Source organism: Octopus bimaculoides, chromosome 10 (assembly GCF_046866305.1).
Source record: "Octopus bimaculoides isolate indiv1 chromosome 10, ASM4686630v1, whole genome shotgun sequence".
Classification (NCBI taxonomy): domain Eukaryota; kingdom Metazoa; phylum Mollusca; class Cephalopoda; order Octopoda; family Octopodidae; genus Octopus; species Octopus bimaculoides.
The window spans coordinates 93,613,856-93,634,028 of NC_142937.1; the positions used below are offsets into that span (position 1 = coordinate 93,613,856).

General features: G+C 36.3%; 1 protein-coding gene across 2 annotated transcripts in view; it reads right to left on the reverse strand.

Moving 5' to 3' along the window:
- Positions 1 to 20,173, reverse strand: part of LOC106876282 (RAB7A-interacting MON1-CCZ1 complex subunit 1) — a 69,608-nt gene that overhangs the window by 19,466 nt on the left and 29,969 nt on the right. The window contains exon 1 of one of the 2 annotated variants that reach the window (XM_089359020.1): positions 16,012 to 16,099. The exons of the other annotated variant lie outside the window; for it this stretch is intronic. The gene's annotated coding sequence lies outside the window, so the exon portion shown is untranslated. Of the gene's footprint in view, positions 1 to 16,011; positions 16,100 to 20,173 lie in introns of those variants that run through there. 2 annotated transcript variants of the gene reach the window in all.

The following is a 20,173-nucleotide window of genomic DNA, read 5'->3' on the forward strand; positions in this document are numbered from 1 at the left end:
CTGGATCATATTAAAAAGGCCAGGATTTACAGAGGGAAACAGTGAAAAAGTTAGGAGCTCAGCAATGTGAGTAGCAAAACATAACAGCAGTCAACTCTTTAGATTCAGCACAATCTCTATAGTTAAGACTATCAAAATGCTGATCTGTAAAAAATAACACTAGCACACTCTCTGGCTTCTCTCTCAACACACATACTACTATGAACAGAACTTTCCAATGTTACTCTGTTGTTTCTATTCTTTGGACTGTTTGGTCCGATACAAACTTTTAACAATAGATATATGATGAAGTGAAAATGAACAACCCATTGCATGGCACCTTGGTCAAGTATCTTTTACTATAGCCTTAGGTCAATCAAAGCCTTATGAGTGGATTTGATAGATAGAAACTGAAAGAAGCCTGTCATGTATATGTATATGTCTACGTGTGTGTCTTTGTGGTTGTATTTGTCCCACCAACTCCTCTTGACATCTGGTGCTGGTGTATTTACATCCACATAACTTAGCGGCTTAGCAAAAGAGACCAATAGATTAAGTTCCCGGTTTTAAAAAAAAAACATAAGAACTGGGGCCGGTACAGTTGACTAAGAATTCTTCAGGATGGTGCTCCAGTATGGCCGCAGTGTAATGACTGAAACAAGTAAAAGGTTAAAGAAAAAAGGACTCTTTCTATTCATCGATAATTCTTCAACATTCATCTTACAGTTAAATTGGTAGACCACAACATTCTTCTTATTGTAAAGCGCCCAAAGTGAAGAGTTATGAGAATCTACAAAGAAAAAGAGTTCAAAAGGTAAAGGGCAAAGTTCATATAATTGATATATGAGGGGCAGGGTAGCTACAAAAGGCACACCCAGTTAATTTGTTTACATGGATTCGAAATACATGAAAATTGAAAGTAAACAATAGTATCTTTCACCAACTCCACCACCACCACCAGCTGTGGTATCATTAACCTGCTATGGACAAACATGACTGGCTGCTATAACCGAAATATTACTAATAACTCATTATTACTCAACTATCATTCTTAAACCTAATCACCTAATATAAAAATTTTTTTACACAATACTTCACTGTTATTTTTAAAATCCACCACCCCCACCTCCATGCCAGCTTGATTAAACTAAACTCAATCATTCATAGACACTCCCTCCTCCTTCCTTTCTTAGTCATTATTCATCCTGCCCTCCTCTACTTATTTCACTTCCTCTTCTTTTTTTGTGTCATTTAATATTTTTTATCTTCCTTTTTTATTTTCTTTATTTGATTTTTCTTTTTTGCTTTCTATATGTTTTTTTTAGATCCACCTTATTTTTCCTTCCTATATTTCCTTCTTTTTTTCCCTCGTTATATATTTCACTCTTTCCTTCTTCATACTTTTCGTCAAACATTTTTTTCATTTTAAACACTGACCCTTTTTTTTCTGTCACTTAGTTGATATCCAGTTAAAAAGTCACAACAGAATCAATGATACAGTAATACCCAGCTGAAGATTTTTGCAGGGTCTAGTTAGATCCTTTCACTTCTCAACTCCAAACCTTCTGAGGCCAACAGAATCAATACCAATCCTATATTAAGGAACCAATATAATCAACTATTCTCCATCCTTATAAATATATGGCTTTGGACCATAGCTGGAATTCCAAATGGTTTGGAAACAAACTTCTTACCAGAGTCACACCTGCATGTATATATGTGTGTGTGTGTGTTTACATGATGGAATTTTACAGTTTCCACCTATCAAATTCATTCACAAAACACTGGTCAGTCCAGAGCTATAGCAGAAGGAACTTGCTCAAGGCATCAAGCAGAAGAACTGAGCCGAAAGCCAATGATTGCAAAGCTAGCTTCTTTTCTGCACCTAGGATATTTTTGTTCTTTGAAATAGGCAGATTTGGTTTAAATTAGATAATCTAAAAGAAAGAACTGCATTCTGGGGTTCATGATAGAAATACCAGTCAGGTGGAAACATGTCAATTCAATCCAAAATCTATCACCTTGCAGCAATGTGAGAATTTTTTCGAAATAAATGGATTTGCTTAAATTAGATTCTATAAAAGAGAGAATTATATTTTCCTCCCTTAAGAATTGTAGTTGTTAGCTCAATATTTAAAGATTATTAATGTGTTGAGCTGGCAGAAATGTTAGCATGCCGGGCGAAATGCTTAGTGGTATTTCATCTGTCTTTATGTTCTGAGTTCAAATTCCGCTGAGGTCGATCTTGCCTTTCATTCTCTCAGGGGCCAGTCGATTAGATTGACTCCAGTACACAACTGGTACTTAATTTATCAACCCTCGAAAGGATGAAAGGCAAAGTCGTCCTCAGCAGAATTTGAACTCAGAACGTAAAAACAGACGAAATACCACTAAGCATTTCGCCTAACATTTCTGCCAGCTAATGTTTCTATCCTAGATCAGTTTCTAACATTGACAGAAAGAGACATGTTTGTAGAGTGAGAAAATGAATGAACCAAATTCCTTTGGTTATTCTGACCAAATAAATTTGACTGGGATTTATTTTATTGGCCCTGAAGAATGGAAAGCAAAGTTAAGTATTGTGAGATTTGAACTCAAAACGTAAAATTACATATCTAAATACCGCACATCATTTTAAATAATGTCCTGCTGATTCTGGTATCCCCCACCTATACTCATAGAAATGTATTGATTATATTCCAATATCAGAACAGTAATCGATTTTAAAACAGCTCTCTTTATTTTGTATCATCTTAAAACAATAATTTTCATGAAAAGAAAAATTTTAATTTACTTGGTTATTTAAGCTCTGTTATTCAATAGTTTGATTTAATATTGGCAGTTTTTAATAAAGTCTTTTAAATTTAAATTATAAAAATATGGAGCGAAAATAAGTTAACTGGTATATTTCTATAAACTGACAAAATGTTTCTAAAAATATAATAACTAATGTACTTTGTAGAATTTTAGAAGTGAATATGAAATTAATTACATAATTTCTAATTTGACACAAGGCCAGCAATTTTGAGGGGAGGGGTGGATGTCAGTCAATTAAATCAACTCCTAGTGCTTGACTGGTACTTTATTTCATCAAGTTTGAAAAGATGAAATGCAAAGTTGACCTCAATGGAATTTGAACTCAAAGCATAAGGTTCCATAATTAAATACTGCTCTAACAATTCTGCTGATCTATCACCCTTAGTAATGGTTTCTTATTTAGTTCCAAGACCAACAGTTTTCAGGGGGAGAAGTTTAGTTGATTACATTGGTTCCAGTACAGGGCTAGTACTTTATTTTATTGATCCTGGAGGGGGGGGGGGATAAAAAGCAGAGTTGACTTCACCAAGATTTGAACTCAGAACTCAAAGAGCTGCAACAAATACTACATGCTATAACAATCCCACCAGCTCACCACCTTTTTGCCACTCTTATTCATAATTTCTAATTTAGGCACAAAATCAACAATTCTGAGAAGAGGGGTTCAACCCCTCACTACTTGACTGATACTTAATTTATCAACACCCTCCTGAAGAATGGAAGGTAGAATTAACCTTGCAGGAATTTGAACTCTGCAGGCAAAGAATTGAAGAAAATATGGCAAAAGTATTTTGTTCAACACACTAATGATCCTGCCGTTACACCAGCTTTAATATTTTCTAACATTGGCACAAATCCAGGCATTTGTTGGAGGAGTGAGGACTTTTATAGTCTCAAAGCTGCATTGAACAAGTGCAATCTAACATGACCGCATTAATATCGTTTTCATTAAATTTTCTTGTGTATTAAATATACATTTATATTTAATATAATTATACTTTTTTATATATTCATGACACAGTAATGTATAGTTATATTAAATGTATATTTAATATACAAAAAAAAATTTATGAAAATGGTACTACAAGTTTTAAAGTGAGAAATAAAAATATAAACCTACTTCTTTCGATAATTTTCAAACTTCACAAGAATGGTGGTGCACTGTTGCCAAATTTTCATTACACTATGAATTTAGCACAATTATATGTATTTATGCTATGCAGGAAATTTCTGTATTTGCATAAAACTGCAAATGAAAATTTCCTGTTTATGGAAATTTTTCTAGCAATTTAAGAACATTGGAATAAATACTGTGTAATGAATGATTTCTTTTTTTTTTTCCTTTTTAATACAAAATCGACTTCTTCCTGAAGGTTGTACTATTTATGGTTCATAGGATTTCCACTCTTGTTACAGTCAATTTAATTGATCCCAGCACTTGGCTTATACTTCTTCCATCAAACCCCGAACGATGAAAGGCAAAGTCAAACCCATCAAGATTTGAAGTAGGAATGTAAAGAAGCGTAACTAAAGAGAAATCTTTCAGCTCAGTACCCTACCATCTAAGCCATCATGCCACCTTTTAGTCTGTCTTAAAAGTGATAAGGTAGTCAGTTTAGATGGCCCAGTGTATTACTGGTACGTATTTCTTAACACTATAAAGATGAAATGTAAAGTTGACACAACGAGGCATGTAGTTAAATAATGCACTTCACTGTTGCTGTTTGGATGGTGTTTTTTACGTACCACCGGCACAGAAGCCAGTCAAAGCGACTCTGGCATCAGCCACGTTTGGATGCTGCTTTTTACATGCTACCAGCACAGAGGTCACAACTACAATTTCCATTTGATTTGATTTTGATATTGCTGTTGATATTACTTGACTCAATAAGTCTTCTCAAGCACGGCATGTTGCCCTACAATCCCAGGTACTTTTGAGTGGGCTGGTTACGTGACACTGGTGCAGGTTACAGCTGTGGACTCAACTTTATTTGCCGGGGCTTCTCAGTCACAGTCAATTAATAATAAAAAAGTTTCAAAATATTAACGACTGAAATTTTTTGAAATTTTAGCTAATCAGATTCATTCATTCCTCAACATTACAGAAATTCATAATTTGTTATTTGTGTTTGCTGCCAAACCAACAAGATGAAGCTATCATAGACATCAGGCTAGTTTGATGGTTCAGAGCTGGAGTTTAGGGTGTAGGATTGGGGTCTGCTATGCATCATAACAGTTTCATTGTAAATGTTAATGTGTCATTTTCTTTCATTAAATATTTTCATCTTCAAAGGTTTTGTTCAAAACAACAAGTTGTAATTTTCATAACAGCACATCTTGAAGGAAAAGTTAAAAACATGACACTTTCCATAATGTCACTGAGGCATATTGGAAGTGGATGCAACTGGTTAGCTAAAATTACAAAACATTTCAATCTTTAAAGGTTTATATTCAACAGCACAGCTGACGGGTGGTGGGCAATTGGGGCAGTCCACCTCAGGTGGCACTTTTATCGGAACAGTGCTTTTGGGACTGCTGAATACATACATGCATGCATGCATACATACATACATACATACATACGTGAAGACAGTTGCATCAAGAAATGCCAATCTTTTGTTGTGGAGGGAATGTGTGGAAGACATGGGACAAAGTGGTAAGATAAGATATTCACATGCTGGGCCTCACTGAGGGAATGACAGGGGACTGAGACTTCTGGCAGTTTGCTGTGATTGAGAAGACATGCCAAGCTAAGCCTCTATAGGAAGTGATGTGAGGTGGGGGGATTCAAAGGCTGCTCTGAGTTTCACACAATTTATCAATGTCACCGTTTATATTATTAATTGTTCTCAAAAAAGAATTATTGTGATTTTTCATAATTGGTTTGAAAAAAAAGTATAAAAACCGGATCCTGTTTATTAAAATGAAAAGAATTTTGAATTCTCCAATTCACCAGTTCAGACCAAAATTCTTGCAAAACAAATTTTTAAAAACTGCATAAGATAACATGTTACAATAAGCACATTATAATACACAAAATTACCAATTGTATCATAGGGGAAATTTATGCCATGTTTGGATCTAGAAATAATCCTTAGATAGGTAGACATCTTAGATTCTTTTATTCAGGAATTTGTTTCTTAGAATAAAACTAATTGACAAATATATTAATGCAACAGATTATATATAACCAATAGAAAAAGGTATGACAGGGAAAAACTGGGAAGTTAAGAAGCTCATTTTGCAACCAGATGGTTTGGGGTTCAGTCCCATGGCATGGCACCTTAGGCAAGTGTCTTCTGCAATAATATTGCCCATGCCAGGATGGAAAATGAACATTAAATGGTGATGATGATGATGATGATGATGATATGTATTTATGTGTACCTTTGTACTTGTGCTTGTTCTCCTCTTCTGCTTGACAGCCAGTGTTGGTTTGTTTACTTCCCAGTAACTAAGCAGGTAGGCAAAATAGACTGATGGAATAGGTAGCAGTCTTCAAAAAAAAAATAATAAAATAATAAATAAGTACTAGAGTTGATTTATTCAAATAAAACTCTGCAAGGCAGTGCCCCAGTATGGCCAAAGGATCAAAAGAAAGACAGTTTAGCTCTTACTATATCATAGTTCTCATGGCATTCAGAATCTATTCAAACATTCTATTAAATAGTACTGTGTTAAGACAAACTAACTTACATATCAGATGTGGCGTTTGTGTTGTTAACACAAGAGAGGACCACCTAAATGTTTCCGTTGGTTTATAATATTAAAAAAAAAAGAGGAAAAAAGGACGCTCACTTTATCATGTCATTGCTTAACTTCTACTACTTAACCAGTGACACTTTCATTTGTAAAACCTAGATAACCAAAAGGTCAGCTTAAGCATTTCAAATTGTACTTAATTGCAATTAACATATATGTTAAATTATCTAACAGCTGTCCTGTACATTCACTAAAAAAAATTTAATATCAAGTGACATTCACAGCATACAAAATACACAGGTGGCGGGGCACTCCTTGAACCACTGCACATAAAACATATCTTTATAAGCATTTCAGTACACAAGAAGCTCATAATATATATCATCATTATCATCATCATCATCATCATCATCTTTTAATGTCTGCTTTCCATGCTAGCATGGGTTGGACGATTTGACTGGGGACTAACATCCCAGAAGGCTGCACCAGGCTCCAATCTGATCTGGCAGAGTTTCTACAGTTGGATGCTCTTCCTAATGCCAACCACTCCAAGAGTGTAGTGGGTGCTTTTACGTGCCACTGGCACGAAGGCCAGTTACACGGTACTGGCAATGGCCACGCTCAAAAAGGTGTTTTTTAAAAGCCACCAGCACAGGAGCCAGTCAAGCGGCACTGGCAACGACCTCGCTCGAATGATTTTCTAACGTGCCACCAGCACAAGTGCTGGAAGGCAACGCTGGTAACGATTACGCTCAAATGGTGCTATTTATGGGCCACTAGCACGGAAGCCAGACAACTGCTCTGGCAATGAACACGCTCGGACAGTGCTGTTAGTGCTCCACTGGCACAGGTGCCAGTCATCGAGTATGGTTCAATTACGATTTCACTTGCCCCAACAGGTCTTCGCAAGCAGAGTTTAGTGTCCAATGAAGGAGAGGTTGGCATGGGTGCCAGTCATCGGATTCGGTTCGATTTCGATTTCAGATTTCAAATTTCAGATTCCGAAGCTCATATGTGTATATATATATATATATATATATATATATATATATATATATGTCTATCTATCTATCTGTCTGTTTATCTATCTATCTATCTCTTCAAATGCTTTTACTCCCCTCCACAATTTTGTTCGCCATCCAACTCGATCCAAAGCAAGGGTTTCTATGTCCGCTGGATCCATTCCAAGGGATTTCATAGTAGTCCTTACGCTGTCCTTAAACATTTTTGTAGGTTTACGCCGATAGCGTTTCCCCTCTGCAAGCTCACCATAAAACAGCTGTTTGGGCATGCGTTCATCTGCCATTCGAACAATATGGCCACACCATCCCATTTGGTTCCTCAAAATCATAGCTTTAATTGAGGTGATGCCTGCAGATGCAAGGACATCTGCGTTTGGAGTAAAAGAACTCCATTTAATGTTTAAAATGCAACGAAGGCATTTTTGGTGGAATTGTTCTAGCAATTTATTCATACACATACATATCTACATACATACACGCGTACACACATTTATGCATGCAACTAAACATTCATACATACACATGCATATACATACATGCATATATATATATGTTGGCAAGTAAAAATACATGCACACATACATACACACAACTCTAAACTGTGCTCTTCGACAGGAGTACAGACGGTGTGTGTGTAGTGTACTCTGTCAGGGAAGGATGCCGATAGGAAGAAACTGTTATGGAAGTGTTAGAAATATGGTTGAGATAGGATTACTTTGCAAAACATTCCTTTTGAGGGAGTGATTCATGTTTATGTGGAAGTTAACTTGGCAGAAAATATATGTCTGAGTGACGCCCTGCAAGAGGACAGACAGACAAACAACAAATTCATCGAAATGGAGGAATGTGAACACACACACACACACACACACACACACACACACATGCATGTATATGTATGTATAACAGATAAATAAATAGATAGTTAGATAGAGAGATAGATATGAGACAGATACATACATATGAGATAGACAGATATGAGATAGATAGATAGATAGAAGATAGATAGATAGAAGATAGATAGACAGACGGATGGACAGACAGACAGACAGATAGATAGACATAAAGAGATAGATAGATAGAGAGGTAGATAGATAGATAGATAGGCAGACAGATAGATAGATAGATATGAGACAGATACATGTGAGATAGATAGATAGATAGATAGATAGATAGACAGACAGACAGACAGATAGACAGCTAGATAGATAGATAGATAGATAGATAGATAGATAGACAGACAGATAGATAGATAGACATATACATATTATTTGTTCGTGGGTGGTGGGAAGATGAAATCACTGGCTGAGTCTTTAAGTGTTATCTTTCCTTAAGATATTGTGAATTGGTTAGCACCAGAGGATCACTGACAGATGATAAATCGTTTATATTGACTTAAACTTTGATAAAATATATATGAAGTAATTTATATAGCAAATAAAGATAACTGATAAGGAACTGTGGTTCTGATGAGACATCTAACCCTGCCTTCTACGTACTGATGCACATTTTTAAAATTATGAAATGGGAGTGAGTGGGGGTGGCCATGGACTTATAGAACTCCTGCTGATTCCCATGCAAATATCTACCACACAACTCCCACCCCTTCTCTCTTTCTGTCTCCCTTTCTCACTCATACTTTTTCTCTTTCTCTGTTTGATTCTTATTTTCTCTCTCTCTTATTTCATCCAGCTGTCCCTTAGCTCCCTCTTTCTCCTCTCTCTTCCTCCTCTCTCTCTCTCTCTCTCTCTCTCTTTATCTTTCTCTAGTTTTCTGTCTACTTTTTTTATTTGTTTTGTAGTTGCTCACTCTCCTTGTCACTTTCTGTATATCGCCCTCTCTTTATCACACACACTCTCTCTAAATTTCTCCTTCTCCTCCTCCTCACACACACACGCACACACACACACACACACACACACACACACACACGTGCAGTGTTGTACCCTGGGTACTCTGAAAGCTTTACATAAGACAGCACACTCTTTCCTCACTTAAGATAGTAGTTTATGATTTGAGGGAGAGTTGTCTACTATTTCTCAAGGTTTGAATGATGAGATGGTCAAGGCTTGAGTGCTTTGTATAATAGGTCCACTCAGTCAGAATGGACAACAACAATGACAATGTACAGTTGTGACGAAGAGGTGAGTCAGAAGGAAAGGGCTGTGATGTTATTGGTCAAGGGACCTGACCAGATCAGGAAAGGTGAGTGAAGAAGCAAGGGAAGGAAGACTAGGGTTGTCCTCTTTTGCCTTAGGGCACTCGCAGCAAACAGCATGCAGCTACATACACACACACACACACACACACACACACAAACATGCACACACACAGAGTTGTGTGCATACATATACAGCAGGCTTCTTTCAGTTTCCATCTACCAAATCCACTCACAAGGTTTTGGTTGGCCCGAGACTATAGTAGAAGACGCTTGCCCAAGGTGCTATGCAATGGGAATGAACCTGAAACCATGTGGCTGAGACGTAAATTTCTTAACCATACAAGTCACACCTGCACCACCTATCTAATCAACATTTTGAGGTTGTAATAATTTCATCAGATTAATTATGATAAAAACAATTTTCACACAACGAACAACCACTTCTTACAATTTATCTCGTTAGCCATTTCTGCCATCCTGCTACTTCATTACCAATGATTATTTTTGTTTTGTTTTTTTCTGTTTAAGTCTACCAACTCATGCAAGAAAATACAGAATTCTCAAAAGCAAATTACATTAGTCTTCAAATGATATTATAATAAATATATATGTTTTTTTTTTATTATTAATTTCTGAAAATAAAAACATAATTGCTGAATAAGGTGTAATGTTTCTGCCTCCCTCCTGAGCTCTCTCTGTCTCTCTCTCTCTCTCTGTCTCTCTCTCTTTCTCTCTCTCTCTCTCTCTCTCTCTCTCTCTCTCTCTTTCTCTCTCTCCCTCTCTCTCTCTCTCTCTCTCTCTCTCTCTCTCTCTCTCTCTCTCTCTCTCAAGTAGTTTTGATATTGTTGAGAAAATATTTCTTCAAAAGAAAGAAAGCAAATCAAACATTTCAAATTTCAAAATATAAAATATGACCAACTGGAAACTTCATTATTCTATGCGTTATTAATGAACGAATAGCCAGAAAATGTGCTTTCTATTAGGTTATGCATGAATGAGCAGCCATGTTGTGTCATGTGACTGTGTACCACCACCAACCGTTATGTTTCTCAACAAGTATGGCACTGGTGGTGGTGGTGGTGGCAGCGGTGGTGGTGATGATGATGGTAGTGGTAAAAGTGGTAATGGTAATGGTGGCAGAAGAACTGGTATAGGTTGATATCTAAGGGGGGGGGGGGTGAGAAATACTTTTTATTTTAAAATCTGAAGGGGGAAAAACTTTAATTCTTCATTTCCGGCACTTTCCAAAAGAATAATATAATATTGAAGCAGGAAAATATAAATATGATAGAGTAGATGATACCTTATCTAGATTTCACTGGAAGACCACCAGACATTCCGTTTTGAGGTGAGATAATATGTTGTCTTATCATTTGTGGAGGGTCAGGTGTTTACTGTAAAATTAAGCAGCATGTAAGCCTCAACCCCACACAAGAATGTTTGAGTGGCATTGATTTTGTATTTTGTAAGATTTATCCATGAAAAAAAAAAAAAAAGAGTGAATATAAGTTTTAGTAGCCATGATCTAAGACTGAAGAGGTTGTGAGACATGATCTGTGGTTCAATGTGTGCAGAGTGGGACCCAAGGACAGTGTGGACTTCAGTGAAGATACCAAAAGAGCAAGATGTTGTTGTTGTTGTTGCTGCTCAGCTCTAGGTCAGCTCCAGATATCTAATATTATGTCATCCAATATATTTTTACATTTCTTTTTGAAGAAGTCAGGATGTGAGAAAAGGGAAAGTTGGTTGCTGTTTGTTATGGATTGAGTCTTTTTTTATTGACTTGTTTTCTTGTGATGCTGAACTGGGCAGTTCCACTAGCTGGGTCTTCCCTTCTGGCATCGTGGAAACCAAGCAAATTAAGTACAGCTTTAACATGTCTAAATCAACATCATTCTTTTTACATTATTTTCCATATTGATGTGGGTTGGATGAGATGTTTTCATGCAAGCTGGATGCTTTTCTTGATACCAGCTTCTTCTGACATGCGTTGTACCTATCCTAAAAACTGCAAAACATGCAGCTCTGTAGGAAGGAAGGAGGCACTATTCTGTGTATGTTATGCATACGTGCATATATGCACACGTGCATATATGCACATGCGTTTCAAAAGCAACACATAAAAAAAATTAGTGTACACACAAGAAATGTGTTCACAAAAGATTAATTACTTGAAATAAAGGAGTAATTCAGGATTTTATTTATTAGATGTTCAGTATGTACATGTGTATCATAGGAAAAAAAACATCCGCACAGCATAAGATTTTGGAACGCATTGACTTCTGAACACTAAAGAGAACTTTGAACGAAGGTAGTGTTGGGGTTTGTGTAAACATTTGTGAGAAAAGTGTAAACATTAGGGGAAGGTAGTGTAAGCATTACAGGGAAGTAGGGTAAACATTGGAGTGAAGTAATGTAAACATTAAAGAGGGGTAGTGTAAATAATGTATGGAGGTAGAATAAACATTGGGGGAAGGTAATGTAAATGTTGAAGAGATGTAGGGAAAATATTGGAGGGGAAACAGTGTAAACACTGGAGGTAGACAGTGTAAACTTTGTGAAACAGAAAGTGTAAATATTGGAGGGAAACAGTGTAAACATTGGACACAGATAATGTAAACAACTTCATGAATAAACTCTTGCAATTTGTCCCATGATGTTTATTAATGACAGAAATAATGATTCCATACTTATGTATAAAGTGAATAATTATGGCAAGGATGGTGCTTCTCAAATCGATTTACTGTCACCACTTTTGTTTTCCTAACACATTTTTAATGACTTCTTTCTGTGATTCAACACTTCTTTTCTCATCTTTAATATATATATATATTATTAGGTCATAGGGATAGATGAGTGGTTGGTGAGAGCTGTGCGAGCCATGTACAGGGACACTATCGGTAAGGTGAGGGTTGGCAATGAGTACAGCAAAGAATTCAGGGTACAAATAGGGGGTTCAGCAAGGATCGGTCCTCGGCCCCCTCTTGTTCATCATAGTCTTCCAGGCAATAACAGGGGAATTTAAGACAGGCTGCCCTTGGGAGCTCCTCTATGCTGTTGACCTTATTCTTATAGGTGGTGGTGGTGGCGGCGGCGGCGGCGGCAGTGGTGGTGGTGATGGTGATGATGATGATGATGATGATGATGATGATGATGCTAATGCTGATGATGATGATTAAGACAAAGTCAATGGCCAAGTGGTGAATTTGAAGTGAAAATTTAAAGGTGCATAACTCGATACTGATTAAGATTTAGTTGAGCCTTTCACCATTTTCACTTCTCTACGATCTTCCTCTTGAACAAAATAATGAGTTGTATCATTGGCTTCACCAGTGAATTGAGGAAAAGAGAAAGAAAGTTCTCAGGCTCTGTTTCAGCCTATCAAATTCTTCATTCAATTACCAACAAGGAATTCAACAGAGAATTTGGAGGGTTGAAACTAAAGATTTGTTACAACTCCTTAAACAGAGTTTTAGGAGAGGCAACATACCAATTTTTGTGGGTGGAGTTCTGGCAGAGGGAATATTGTTGAATGACTGAACTCTGGTATATTATTATCATTACATATTTTACCAACCCCTGAGAGATATAATACAGTCACGCCTAAGTCAAAAGACCAAAGGACCAAAATAAATAGAGAATGGCATTTGATTCTGTGCTGAGTGACATGAACCATTTTTAAAAATAGAAATATTTTAAAGTTCAGTTATATTATTTCAAATTATATTGTGCTCTTCTGAATTTTCTGGGAACTCCCTTAATTATGTAAACCTTCTTCAATAATTGGAAATCAAGTTTGTTCCAGAGGATTTTGCTTTTACTATTTTCACAGATATAATGGCTTGTAACATTCGATCCATCGAAACCTAAACTTCTTTCGATTAATCGCTTCAGACATCCTTTCATGCCATCAGTTTCGATGGATGGTATCAACTTCCCTGAGTCAATCTCTTTGTCTTCCAGGAGTGACTTTCTGTTATGACTTTTCTTGGAGGACTTACACTGGATCTACTGCCAAATCAGTTGCAATGAAGGCAGGCTCACTCCTGAGGCTATTCTTTCTCTTCATAAGTCCACCATTCGCCCCTGCATTGTGTACTGTTGTCATGTATGGGCAGGTACTTCTGTGCATTCTATCCGATTCCTCTTATGCCCAGTCTTTCTCTCACCACATTTGTAGTCCATCAATCATGCAGACTGACACTGCACATCCAGCAGAGCAGGTCTGCTTCATTTCCTTCTAATCTTCAAAGGTCCTTCAGATTCAGGACCCACCCACGCAACATTACTGCAATGCATTGCAGTTTGTGCACAAGCCTCATACAGACTACCTTTCACCCTGAAAGAGAAACCTTTTATTACCAATAGCAGTAATAGATCCCTAAATTTTCCTCATTCTGCTTTTACACTTGCTATTAGAATTTCAGAATGTCCTCCTCCACAACAAATTAGGTCACCTAGATAACAGAAGCTACCAACTGTCTCTAGGGATCCTCCTGGGTATTTGAGGGTATCTATTTCTACTGTACTCTTAAAGTTCGTTGCTCCAGTGCATCTGTCACCCACAGAGTTTGCTTTCTCTGTTAACCTACCTATGACTGCACTGCACCTCCTGGGTGTCCAGAGTTTGCATTGAGTGCACTGTATCAAATGTCTACCCACTCCTTTTCTACATATCAAGTAAAGTCATTTCTCTGATGGTAACAGACTTCTGTCTGTTTTGTGTATGTGTGTGTGTGTGTGCATGCATATGTGTGTGTATACATACATACACATATATATACAAACATACATATATACATCTTACATACATGCATATATACATCTTAAATACATGCATATATACACACACACACAGTCTTATTCATATTGCAGGATTTTATGAATAAAAGCAAAAATCAAAATAAAAAGAGAAACAAAATCCATAATACATTTTGGCTGAGTCTTTCAGAAACTTTGTGGTTTCTCTATGATTCTCAAAGCAGAAAACTTGTTCAGATTCCTGAGCATTTTCCCAAACACCTGTTAATTGGCATATCATGGAGGAACCGATAAGAATAGGAGCCACAAGGGCTGGATATTATCATCATCATCACTACCACCATCATCACCATTAATAAAGCATATCATCTTCATTGCTGCTGCTGCTGCTGTTGTTGTTGTTGTTGTTGTTATCAAATGAATATAAAAGATGTAAGCGCAGTTGGAGTCTGCTTAAGTAATAAACATCTCTCCTCCTCCTCCTCTCTCACATAAAACTTTAATGCTGTAGTAATGATAACAGCAGACTTTCTTGCAATGATTGAATTTCCCAAATTCCTATTGTTGTTGTAAATATTATTGATGTTTTTTTTTAGCAGTTGCTATTGTTGTTGTTTCTGTTATTCTTTTCGTTTTTGCAGTTGCTGTAGCTGTTATATTTAAATAAACAAAGCTCACACACACACAACGTTCCTGCTTTCTACAGTAAATGCCTTATGGCATTCAATGTTGTTAAAGCAGAGAGATAAAGCTAGAGCTAAGTGTGTGTTTCCATTAGCAAAGCTCATTAATGTGATTATATTAGAGGGAGATAGGCTCAGCTAAACCCTCTAATTACTGCTACTACTACTACAAGCACCACCACCATCTTCCTCCTTCTCATCATCATCATCGTAGTGGTGGTGGTGGTGGTTGTTATTGTTATTATTATTATTATTATTATTATTATTATTATTATTATTATTATTATTTATTATTCATGTCTTCAGTGATGGATGAGGCATTTCAGTTCCTGGAAAACAATCTTACAAATATTCAAAGCTAACAAACACCAAGTGAGAATGTCTATAATAATATCTACATATTCTACAATTGTTATTTTCTGGAATATATCAGTGTACATCATCATACTGAACCAATTTTCTGCAGAGTATTTTCAGTTAAGGGTAAGTTACGGCACTTGCAACCTTTACAGTTAACTTCTTTCTTCATCGTTGAAAAAAGAAACCTCAACCTGAAACAATGAATCAAATAAATATAATACCAAAGGAACTATGATACACAAAACTTTTCATTAAAAAAATCAAAGCATAATATAAAGAATACAGCAGAAAGCCGAGTTCCTCTAAAAGTGAAGTTTCTCAACCAGACATCAACTAACCACAGCATTAAAACCTGGGAAATAACTCAACACGACTCAGATTAGAACATGATGCTCTTAACTTGATGAAGAGCATAAAATTCTCAAAAGCAATCTGAGAAGTCCAGTAAAGGCTGCAGAATGATATAAAAACAATAAACTCTTTGTACACATTTGTATTCAGGTACAAAATAAACTTAGGAACTTACATCATTGAAAGATCGTAGCACTGGTACCATGGGTATGTTATTAGAATGTTGCTGCAAGATGAATTCTTCAAGGCAAACCAACAGGCAAGAGACCTAGGAGGTAGACCAAAAATGAGATGATTGAATAATATCCAGAGTCTCAGTTGTTCATTTTTGCAAATCGATTAAGAAAGTGTAATGACGGTTGCTTCTGACAGGACCCTATGAAGGGAGATCCAGAGGACTTTACCGCCATCACTTTTCAAGGAATAGTGGTTGGGAAAGATGGATGGCTTCATGGATAAATGATCACACAACAGATACGGTTAGGAAGGAGTTTATCAACATATTCAAAAAGTTATATCCAACATAAAACGGCAGTGCCCCAGCATGATCACTGCTCATGAGCTGAAACTAGTTCAATTCAATTCAGTTCATATTTAACAATCACGGTAGATATGAATTTAAATTTTGTTAATTTCATTTGATGTGTTACTCTAAAGTTAGATATTGCTAAATACTGCCCAATGACATATTGCAGAAAATTCCTATTAATACCAACCTTATCCTGCTATGACCCATAAATACCAACCCTACGCTACCTTAAGCCATTGATACCAACTCTATCCTGCCTTAAGCCACTGATACCAACCCTATTCTGCGTTGAGCTATTAATTGAAATATCTCTGCCCTGAGTGCATATCTGACTTGCGTCTCTCCATCGGATTCTCTACAGCTAGTTACACTATGGTCAATGTCTGGCTGAAGGATGAAAGAAGTGTTTCAATGACCTGTGGACACCTTTAACAGTAGAAACCATTGCCTACTTGCTGCTTGTATTGTTGGTCTTAATGGAAGGGGATTGGAAATACGAAGAAGAAATGCATTCCTTATTACCAGGAGAAGTGTAAGAAGAGGCATGCAGTGTTATATGTGGCACTCTCAAGCAAATATTTACATTCTTGTCTGTGACCAGGGCTGTTCATCAAGGATTTGGATGATTTCGGTGTAAAGTCACCGAAGAATCACAAATGGAGATGGTTAACATCAAATTCGATGAACAGCATTGAGTAAACATTTTGTGTGTGTGTGTGTGTGTGTGTGTGTGTGTGTGTGTCTGTGTGCATGTGTGCATGCATTTGTGTGATGCATCTGTACAAGCAATGCATCTGCATTTGCAGTGCATGTATGCATGTGGCTGCATGTATGTGTCTGTGTATGATTGTGTTCACATGTGCATGCATGTGTTTGTGTGTGCGTATTTGTGTGCATGTGTGTGTGAATGTGTGTGCAAGGATTAATTTCTGATTCTGACAACGGTCTTTAACATTAATATATCAATGTTCAATCTGTTTTGCTTACGTCAAAACTATTACAATACAATTTGATATCGCTAAACTAGAGGAAGCATTACAGAAATTTGGTATCTTGTTGCTTTAATAAAACAGAGAATCGGATCTGGGAACAACCTTTCACTTCTCATTAGCTTCCTGTAAAGATGGTTTTCTTTTCTGGTTTTATTTCTTAAGCGTATGTATGTATGGATATATAAATATAAAAATGGAACAAAAACGCAACAGAGGACAATAAAAACATTCAGACAGATAGATGATATAAAGGCGGACAAGAGAAACAACAATAAGAAAGACAGGTGAAAAAAGACGGGTCATTTGTGGCCTTCTTTCCTCAGTCAAGTGCCAGACGTCATGACCATTTCGGGCAGTTACACTTGAGATGGTTCAATCTGGTTGCCCCCAAAAAAGTCTGAGCTAAGAGCATTAGACTCCTTTGTAAGAAAGCTAGCGAATGTGTACAGCAACAAAGACAAAAATACAAAAAACAACAGAGAACATGGTACGCAATTACGAATACAAACAACAGGTGTCTTTTGACTGAGAACGAATCAAATGGAGTTGGTGTGTATGAAGTGAAAGCCTAAAGACAAGAACATGAGAGATGGACATAAGAAGTGTTGGCGGTCGGCGGTCAGCGGTCAGGTCAAGAAAGGAAGATCATGGCTGACCGGACACCGGTCACATGGAAGGAGAGATGGGTAGGAAGCAGTGGGACTGAAAGATTACGTATGTATGTATGTATGTATGTATGTATGTGCATGTATTTATGTATATGTATGTTATGTATATATGCATGTGTCTATGTGTGTATGTATGTATATATGTATGTATCTATGTATGTATCTATGTATGTACGTGTGTGTGTGTGTGTCTGTATGTATGTATGTATGTATGTACATATACATGTGTGTGTGTCTGTGTATGTATGTATATATACATGTGTGTGTGTCTGTGTATGTATGTATGAATGACTCAATCAATATACATATTCATATATATATATATATATATGGATGCATATATGTATTTTAATTTAAATATTAAATTGCAATGAATCTTGATATCAAAAGCACACAACGGTGTGGCGAGCTGGCAGAATCATTAAGGTGCCATGCAAAATGCTTAGCGGCACTTCATTTGTCTTCACGTTCTGAGTTCAAATTCCACCGAGGTTGACTTTGCCTATCATCCTTTCAGTATCAATAAAACGAGTACCATTTGAACCCTGGGATCAATCTAATCAACTTGGCCCTTTCTCTGAAATTGCTGGTCTTTTGCTAAAATTTGAAACCAGTATCAGACACACCCATACATACAATACTAAAGCGGATTTAAATATTAAATTGTAATGAATTTAACAAGAAAAAGACATATGCGCTTATACCATATAAATGCACACACACACACACACAATGCATGCACAACAAACTTGATTTAAATATTAAATTTCAAATTAAATTTTGATTTGTAAAGATGAGAGGAAAGAAATAAAACACAGATTTGAAAAATTGGAGAAATATTGATAGAAGAAGAAAAAATATTTCCTCTGGCAGAGAAAGTGAGGAGCAAAAATATGAAATATAAACAAATTTTTTTTTAAATGGTATAAATCTTAGGAAACTATTTCTTTTCCCTCTAAAAAGCAATAAAAAAAAAAATCAGATATGAAAAAAGAGAAAGGAAAAGAGTGAAATCAAAATATAATTAATGGATCAAATGTTGAAATTGGATGCAAAATGTGTCAAAAATATTTAAATTATTTGTTTCATGTTTTGTGTTAAATCTGTAAATATGAAATGAGAGAGAGAGACAGAAAGAAAGAATAAAACAGAAAGGGAGAAAGAGAAGAAAGAGAAAGCAAAAGAGAGGGGAAGAGAGCAGGGGGAGAGAAACAATTTGTTCATTATATGGTTCATAGAAATCCGTAAATTAATAAGTATTTTGTAAATTCTATCTCTGCATGTTTAGGTATATTTTCCTTTATATAAAAAGAAAAATCTGTTCAATATGTTGGCAGAATATAAAAGCATATTCTGTTATAGAATTGAAAATAAAAACTAAAATACATATTAAGATAGATACAAGTCTTGATATTTACCTCAGACCCAGAATACTAAGTTTATTTCCAACACTGTAGTCCTCAAACAGACAGAAATTACACAAATCAAGTCTCATGTTTCAACAGGGACCCTGGAGAAACTAAGAACAGATGACTGACTTGTAAGGGTCAAACAAGCTGTTACAGGGGTGTAGTTAGCAAGGTAAGAATGCAAAGTGAGTTGAGTAATGAATTTAGAGGACAAGTATAGGATCAGTCAGTCTCCAGTCGACAGTCTTCAATCCTCTCTTGTTTCTTCTTAGGTCAGAGAAGTGTAAGACCAGTGAGAACTCTTGTGTATGTGTGTGTGTGTGTGTGTGTGTGTGTGGATAGCTACACTGTCTGCAATCAAGATTTTTTCCCCAAGGGAAAGTTTCTTTTGCTATACATGGACAATATTTCAGATTGCTTTTTTAAAAAGGTCATGAAGGAGAAAATTACTGGTGTTCAAGTAGAGGTGAATACCATTGTCTCCATTTGTAGTCTAGGCTCAACCTTTTAGTGGTTAACACCATAAAAATGGAAAACTGCAGAAGTCTTCACCATATTGCAAGCACTCTACCAGATCATAATTCGGTCAATTGAATATCAATCAATATTTCATGCAGTTACAGAAAGAAAAGAATGGGCAGCGAATGGAGCTGAAAGGTTTTTCAAGATAGCCTTCCTCGAAATTTGAATCTGAGAAATAATATTAACTTTTGGTAGAATTGGTTTTGAAATGTAGGTC